At 37.9% G+C, this 9,223-nt stretch overlaps 1 pseudogene; it reads right to left on the bottom strand.

Annotated features, from left to right (window-relative positions):
• Window positions 1–5,432: 5,432 nt before the first annotated feature.
• On the bottom strand, window positions 5,433–6,332 carry LOC100763515 (annotated as a pseudogene).
• Window positions 6,333–9,223: the final 2,891 nt, after the last annotated feature.

Raw genomic sequence — 9,223 nt, 5'->3', positions numbered from 1 at the left:
GGGTGTAAAGTTTTGTGCTTGACAACAATCTCCTCCTTCAGTTCTGCACTAAAGATGTGTCACTTGTCTTCGGGTCTTGTTTTTCGAAAGTGCCAACATTTATAACAATAATAGTAAGTAAACTATCAGTTTAAGATTGGGGCAGGACATGATAGAGATTGGAAGAGGGAAAGGAAAAGGAAAAATAAAGTAACTATTTTATTTGAAAATGTATTTAAAAAATGAAACCAAAAGAAATGATAAAGGCAGTAGAACATGTATTTAAAACCGTATTTAAAACCGTATTTTAAAGAAATGTAGAAAAACTTCTCCGTGAGCTCATCAAGGAACTTTCCTTGTACAAGCCCCCATTCCTCTCTAGTAGATAGCAAAGTCATTGCTCACCATCTGCTCACCTTCGCCATCTGTTTTCAGTTTCTTGAGGAAGGACTCTTTCCTGATTGCCACCTGCTGAGCAGCTCATGCTTTAAGCCTTGTCATGCTTTTCTGATTTCTGCTGCTCCACTGGGACCTAATTGAATCTTTCCATTTTTTGAGACATCATATTTGGATATATTTTCAAAACTATCCTCTTTATATTGTCTCTTAATAGCCAATATATTTCATATCATCAACTAAAAGTAATGATATGTATTATTGGCATTAAAGTAAAGAACAATGCAATGATATTTGACGTTGTGATTCAGTAAAGCATAGGAAATAATTTATATTGGGGCTCTGTTTAGCTTTTGGTTATCCATACCCCATCTTGCAGTAATCCACTTAGTGGCCTGGTTTCCTCACTTGCACATAAATATGAATACACAACCCTCTCTAAACAATACACCTAGTAATCTCAAAACCACCCTAAATCCTTGCCTGTAATGGCCCACATACAATCCCATCTCTGAAAGGTGCTATACATTTCCCAAAGCTTGGAAATAATCAAATCCAGCCAGATTCTGTTCCAATGCTTTCCCATTATATCTGGGCAGGAAGTCTAGGAAGGCCAGTTCAGCCTGAACTGGTATTGGAGGGATGTGCAATAAGGAAAAAACATTTTCTCTAGTAAAACTTTAGAGACATTCTCCTACTTCCCATCTTATGCCTGTGTATAATTAGAACATTATCTACAATTGTTAGATACTAGGACAAGAATCTGGAAAAATACCCCTGACTCTGGCCACTAATAGTAGTTTATTAGCACCAGAATGTTTCACAAAACAGCTGATTTATGTGTGCTCAGGAAAGTGTTGGCCTTTTTCCCCAGAAGTTTATAATATGTTTATTTAATGTTCTTATTATTTTTGGAGAGTTAGTAAGAAAAATAATGTGTAAGTACTTGGTGCATACTAAGATCTAATTTGTAATATTGTCATTGCAATGACAGAAAACATATTCATGTTGTCATGATAGCATTGTGCCATGTTTGTGTATCATAAAATCATAATATAGTCATATTTGTCCTTAATTGTTTTAGAAACAGGTGGAGGTAGCCAGAAGAAGTGTTTACATTCTTTGTGAGAGAGGATCACAGATAAAATGCAACATTTTCATCACACTGAAGTAAACACATACTATTGGTATTCTTTATGTATGCTGTGGTGATATCTTGTTTGTATAAATAAAGCATGCCTGCGGATCAGAAGGTAGAGATTGCCGTTAGATAACCAAAAAGGCCAGGCAATGGGGATATATGCCTTTAAACCCACCACTAAGGAGGTGGAGACAAGAAGTGAGATGACTGGGCAAGTGAGGCATATAGGCGAGAGGAAACAGGAACCTGTCTCTTTTAGGTAGGAAGTTGACAAAGTAAGGTGTGGCTTTGGTTTGCCCCTTCATCTTTCTGATCTTTCAGCCTTGGCCTCTGCATCTGACTCTGGGATTTTATTATTAAGACCTCTTAGAACTTGCATTACAGTGTGCTGCTGTTACATTTTGTCTCAAGGCTGAGGCCATCCTTTGCAGTTATTTTCACTATTGAGGTACTCTTAGTCTTCCTTTCCACAGTGTAATTTTTAGGAGGAATTTACCTTGATCAACCAACACTCATAGTGAGAGTTTTTGTGCTTGTTTGCTACAGACATTTTCTTAGTCAGGGGATTGTAAAACTTTATTTGCTTTTAAATATGATAGTAATATCAGCATGGAAGTTTCTGTTTTGGATTGTAGTTAATTTTTCTTCAAGTTATTCAAACACTAGCAATTAGAAAATTTAGTGAATACTGTGTCCATCTGGTATTATTTAATTAATAAGGAGCTTTCCTTTATTTTTCTATAGTTTGAAAATATTTTTATTCTGGAAGTTTCAACAGTCTCACTCTGTTCACTTAATGCCCCATTCTGAAAGCAGGTTTATCTCCAAGGAATTCTGGTTGCTTTACTAGAAAATAGTATTAGAAAACAAACTTTGTTTCTGTTTGTTCCTCTCATCAGTCAAAGCAAGGAGAGGCATACATGTAATAATCTATGCATAAAAGCACCTAAACACTTCCTTATATTCTATGCATATATATATATATATTAAATAAAACATCAAAAGTTATGAATGTCATTTGTCTTATCTTTCATTGCATGCCTCATTACGTCCCACTCTTCTTGCTTAATTGTCAATTCCTGCTCCAATTGCAAAATTTTAGTTTTCCCTGATAATATGCATGTCTTTAATTTGACATATTCAATTTACATGTGTAACAATGGTACTGCTGACAATAAAGTATGGCAAAGAAGTTATTTTATTAAAGCATGGGATTTGGGCCTTGTTAGAGATTCCACTCATTTTTGAGAGTTCTTGGGTCTCAAATAGGTTCTCCTTACAAGTTCTGGTGAGCTTGTTTTATACATTGCTATATATTTAGGCAGCTTTCTTATGTTCTGTATTCCATTCTGTAAATCATAAATGGCCTAAGTGTATAAATGATGTTTTAGCATTGCATACATGAAACTGAACTGCCGGTGTCTTGATGCTAAATTTTTTATTATATTTAAGATTATAATTGCAACATCTGTTCCTTTCTTCTTCCAAAACCTCTCACACACATCTCCCTGCTCTCCTTCAAATACTTAGCCTCCTTTTTACTGTTATTGCATGCATGTATGTATGTGTACATATACATATGTATTCATGTACACACACATTCGTAAATATAACCTGTTCAGACTGTATAATGTTATTTGCATGTATGATTTCAGGACTGAATGTTTGGCATTGGATAACCAATTTGTATGCCTTTCCTGGTGAAGACAACTCAGTTGCTCCAAACTCTCCTCAGTTGCCTATAGCTCTTTGTGTTGATATATTGCTTATGATCTAATAAAGTCACTTGGGATTCAAATGCAAAGGGAGGCACATCCAGAAAGCCAGACAATGGTGATACACACCTTTAATTCTACCAACCACACTAGTTTGCTATAGCAGCTGGGCAGGACTTGGGAGACAAAGGCAGATGGATCTCTATGAGTTCAAGGCCACCTAGGGTTATATTAGAGTGAATCAGTCTAAAAGAGAAACAGCTCACACAAAGGAGATCTCAGCACTTGGGATCCCATGCCTTTAATCTCAGTTCTAGAGAGGTATATAAGACAGGAGTAGGGCATTCAGTATTCAGTCTCAGAGATTTAGACCCTTTCAGCCTGAGGTAGAGATAAGAGCTAGTGGCCAGGTGCTTTGCTTTTCTGATCTTCAGGTTGAAGCCCAATATCTGTCTCTGGATTTTTATTCCTTGTATTACTGTTCTTTGTCACCAATTTGATAGGGGCAATGATAAAATGAGGGCTCTTTAGGGATATAGAGATAGGCAAATACAGAACAAGGAGGGAGGTGGGTAAACTAACAATAAAGATATCTGAAAAAGTCACAAAGAATCATACTTTTAACTATTTACTCCCCCCCAAATCTCTAGTACATGTAGATCTTTCTAAAATATGCACATACAGTTTTAATGAACTTTTACCATCTGGGCTGCCAATGCTTTCACCAACAGCCAGTGACCAATTACCAAAACTACAATACCAAGCATGAGAAGCCCTCTTTTATGTTGTTTGCCAGGGAAGTTCAAGTGATTCCCCAAATACACACCCTATTTCTGACGCACTTTGTTGCCCCCCCTTAAAAGTGGAAGTTAACTCTCTGTTGCTGAAGATAACACACACTTCAAAACCTGAGGACAGAGACACCTGAGCTAGGAATGAGCCCAATGCTGCCTCCCAGAGACTAGGTTTTATGATACCAGAAAACACTGTTCTTTTACCATGTTTCCCGTATTTCCTGGATATTTTGTGTTAGGGATTTGTTGGACTTAAGATTTTCTTTGGTTGATGACTATTTACTCTAATGTGTCTTCACCATCTGAGATTCTCTCTTAATCTCTTGTATTCTATTGGTTATACTTACACCTGTAACTCCTGATCATTTACCCAGCTTTTCTATTTCCAGCATTATCTCATTGTGTGTTTTCTTTACTGTTTTTATTTCCGCTTTCAAGCCTTGAAATTTTTGTAGACATTGGTTTTATTGTAACAACGCAACATGTACATTTCAACATTTAAAAATGAGCATGTTTTACCTTCCAGTGAAAACCAACAATAAAAAATAAAAATTAAAAATAAAGTTATAACAAAGAATGTCAATTCCCAATAAAACCCTGAATTTCCCATTGAGTGGCAATGATCTAATCATCGTTAGGAGAGAATTTTATTTTAAAAGGGTCACCTGAGACTTTGAACACCCCCTATGGAAGCCTCACCCTCCCTGGGGAGCAGAAAAGGTATGGGAGAGGTAGGGTGTTAGAAAGGGGGTCAGGGGAGGAGAGGAGGGAGAGAGAACTGGGATTGACATGTAAAACAATCTTGTTTCTAATTCAAATTTAAAAATGAAATAAAGTGTCACCTTAAACTGCAAGGATGTCTATTAAACATCACAGTTAAATATGCCAAAGGAGAAGGCATGCTGTCACAATGCCCCCTTACCCCACCAGACATCTCAAACCCACCCTTGCTGACCTTCTATACACCCCTTTTTCATTTTTTTTTAGTAAACAAGAGAAAGTAGACAGATACATGCTAACTGTCTGTATTCACATAAAGACACAGTGTAACCTCTGAGCCCAATATACAGAGAAAGGTAAACAGCTAGAATTCTATGCACCACTGCACAGGGACCTAGCACCCCTCAGCCTCCAGTAGAGGCCAGTGAGCCAGAGGGCTTTTCTTTTTTCTCCACAGAGCACATTGGCAGTGTTGAATACACAGTTTGAGGTGAGGATAAAAATGAATTTAGAACAGAAAAGTGGAGATTCTTTTTTTGTTGTTGTATTTTGCTCAAGGTATTTCCCTCCAAATAAGTTGAGAACCTTGGTGTTGAGAAGAGACCTCAAAAACAGGGCGACTGAGCACAAGAGGGATTGGGGAGGGGAGAGAAAGGACTGTGACTTGCTCCCAGGGACTTCAGAAAATTAAAAATAAAAGAAAATAAAAAAGAGTGTTGGAATCCATCAGTCTTCTGTGCTAGTCATCCTCGCCTTCATCCCCCTCTCCTTCCTCCCCCTCGTCATCATCTTCGTCTTCTTTACCTTCATCTTCACCCCTTCTTCATCAATATCTTCCACACCTTCCTCCTCTTCATAATCAGCATCATCATCTTCTGCCTCACCTTCGTCATCATCCATATCAGGAACCAAATATCATCATTGATGACCTCTCCTAACTCATCTGCACCTGCATCAGAATGGTCAGTAAGCCAGGTAAAGAAGCTCTCTGGCTCTTCGTGCTGCCTCTTGCTGCTGACCTTATTCTGTTTGACTTGAGTGTTTTGTCAAATCCTTTCCAGATTTCCATTTGATTTCAGTGGACTTTGATGACTGGTCGCCACTCTCATTCAGGTAGAATTCTTTGGAGAGAACTTTATTTTCAAAGTAAGGATTCTCATCAAAATAAAAATCTATTTTATAGAATAGAGTACAACCTGGTTTAATGTCTTCAAATTTTGTCACTTCAACTCTGGTCAGGTAATGAAGAGCCTTTTCTCCTTCCTCCCCAAGCGTTGCAGACACTTGTGGATGGTTGACAAATGTTGTTACCCCAAAATTTGGGATTTTGGAGATCCATTCTGACATCTTCTGCAAAAATGGCTGGTGGAGTTTGTTGTTTTTGTTCAACTTTCAAAATTTCCTCACTGTCTTGTTCATTAAGTGTATTTCATTTTGTACTTCTTCAATGTGTTGAATTGTTTCTTGCTGTTCATTTTCTCCCTTCAGCAGGCCGAGAGGGGCCGACTTGCCCTCCAGCTTTGCAGCAGGCAATGATTTGAGTTTCTTGGACTGAGGCAGGAGCGCAGATTGCCATTTGGGGGCCATGGCACTAAGGAAGTGGCAAGAAGCCAGTGGCCAGAGCCTTGGCGCTCAGAGCAGGAAGAAAGTCACAGGAACTCGGTGTATTCTGTTTTTACATAGCATAATAGTTAATTTCTTTTTAGCTCTGTAATTATCCAATGTATACATAGAAGTACTATAATTCATCCATTCAATTTTTAAATGCCATCCTAGCTATTTACTGGAATACTATGAGAAATGATGATATACACATTGTGGTGTATGTATTCATGAAGACATCAGTTTTCAAGCTTTGGATAAATAAGTAGAAATATGACTGAAATACATTACATGTGTGATCAACTTAATAAGAAACTACAAACTGCCTTCTAAAGTGGCTATAATATTTTCAATTCACTTTAGCAATGACGAAATTTTTGTTTTCACATCCTTGACAGCTCATATTCGGCTTTTGTTTATTTTATTAATTTGAATAGGTTGTGATTCCTTTATATTGTTGTTGAAATTTGCAGTCATCTAATGAAATATATTTCTGAGCTTCTTTTCTTATTTGTTTAAAATGGTATAGTTGGCTCCTTTAAATGTCCATATTTAGATATTTTGTCCTTTTCCTGAGTCAGTTCATTGTAAATGAGTTGAAAAATCTTATTCTGATTTGGTCACTATTTAACATAAATGCCCTTGAATCATAGCAAAAGATTACTTTGGCCTTCATGTTGTCTCCTTAATAAAAGCAATGAAATTCCACATGAGATCATTTTTCTTTATACCAAAAAGAATGAGTTCATTATCTTCAAACACAAGAATTTGAGACTTATATTTCAATGAACATTCTATTAACATAATTCATCTTTATATCATCATCATATAATTTCCTTCTTTACAACTTAATATGTATGCCAAGTTCACTGTTTCCACAGCATTCATTTTGTTATGAAGGCTTTTGTATCATAGAAAATTTTTGAATTATAAGCATTTTGTTGCAAATATTGTATTATAATTTATTTACCTGATATATAAAACATAAAATTCTGCATAGTTTAGGATAACATATGATGTTTTAATATAAACATATATTGTATAATATTTAAATGTATTTTAACATATCCATTTTCTCACACGGTTATCACTTCTCATGATGAAAATAAGTAAAAATTTTCATCTGCATTTTAGAAATATACACTGGCTGTAACTACTTGTAGCCACATTACATTTCTGCATTGCACTAGAACTGATATCTTTTGTGTAACTATAATTGATCATTTTCCTATCTCTCATTCTTTCTTGACCTTTCCAATAGCAACATATTTTTTATTATTTTTTTATTTTAGAGGCACTCATATTTACATATCCATCCCTCCATTCCCTCGACCTCCCATCCACCCATGTTCCCCACGAACCTCCCCAACCTACCCCCTACTTCCTCCCCAGGGATAGTGAGGCCCTCCGCGGAGGACCCTCAAAGTCCATCATATCATTTGGGGGAGGGCCTAGGCCCTCCTTGCTGTATCTGGTCTACAATAGTATCCCTCCATAGGGAATGGGCTCCCAAAGTTCATTTGTGCTCTAGAGATAAAGACTGGCTCCACTGTTAGAGGTTCCATAGACTGCCTTGGCCTCCTACCTGGCACCCACATTCAGAGGGCTGGTTCTCCAGCTTTATGACTAGGGTCTCCATACTCTCACTAGGTTAAGTCAACTGTTTCTTTGGGCTTCTCCAGCACCGTCTTGGCTCCTTTGCTCATCCATCCTACCTCTCTGCAACTGGATTCCAGTTCAGTGATTAGCTGTGGGTGCCTGTTTCTGCTAAGATCAACTACTGGATGAAGGCTCTAGGAATGGTAACAAAGGTAATCATCAATCTCATTATAGGGGAAGGGCATCAATGGTATTTTCTCCACTATTGCTTGGATTCTTGGTTGGGGTCTTCCCTGTGGATCCCCTAACATTTCCCCTGTGCCAGACCTCTCTCCAAACCTGTGCTGTCTCCCTCTATCAAGGCATCTCCTTTATTGCCCTCCTCTATTCCTCCCCTGTCTCAGGCTTCTTGTTTTCCTCCCCTCACTCCTTCTTCCCTTCCCACCTCCTTCCTCTTCTCACCGTCCCCCCCCCCCGTGCTCCCAATTTGCTCAGGTGTACTTGTCCTCCTTCCCTTCTTTGAGGGACTATGCGATCTTCTCTTGCGGTCCTCCTTGTTTCCTTGCTCCTCTGACAGTATAGATTGTAGACTGATAATCCTTTGCTCTATGTCTAAAAATCATATATGAATAACTACATAAAATGTTTGTCTTTTGTGAGTGGGTAACCTCACTCAGGATGTTTTCTTCTAGTTCCACCCATTCCTCTGTGAATTTCAAGATTCCACTGTTTTTATTCCTGCTGACTAATACTGCATTGTGTAAATGTACCACATTTTCTCTATCCATTCTTCAGTTGAGGGACATCTAGGTTGCTTAAAGGTTCTGACTATTACAAACAATGCTGCTATGAACATGGTTGAACAGATGTCCTAATTTTATGAATGTGCATTCTTTGGGTGTATGCCAAGAGAGGAATTGCTAGATCTTGAGGTAGTCTGATTCCCATTTTCCTGAGAAGCCACCATATTGATTTCCAAAGTGATCTTACAAGTTTGCACTCCCACCAGCAATGGAGGAGTGTTCCTCCTTCTCCACATCCTCTCCAGCATAGAATGTCATTGGTGTTTTTGATTTTAGCCTTTCTGACATGAGTAAGATGGGATCTCAGAGTGGTTTTCAGTTGCATTTTCCTGATCGATAAGGATATTGAGCACTTTCTGAGGTGTTTTTCCAGCTATTTTAGATACATGTGTTGAGAAGTCTCTATTTAGTTCTGCACTCCACTTCTTAATTGCATTGTTTGGTGCTTTGCTGGGTAGCTTCTTGAGTTCATTG

This window comes from Cricetulus griseus, chromosome X (genome assembly GCF_003668045.3).
Source record: "Cricetulus griseus strain 17A/GY chromosome X, alternate assembly CriGri-PICRH-1.0, whole genome shotgun sequence".
Classification (NCBI taxonomy): Eukaryota; Metazoa; Chordata; class Mammalia; order Rodentia; family Cricetidae; genus Cricetulus; species Cricetulus griseus.
Note: the sequence above shows the minus strand (reverse complement) of the source record. Positions and strands in the feature narration are given on the sequence as shown.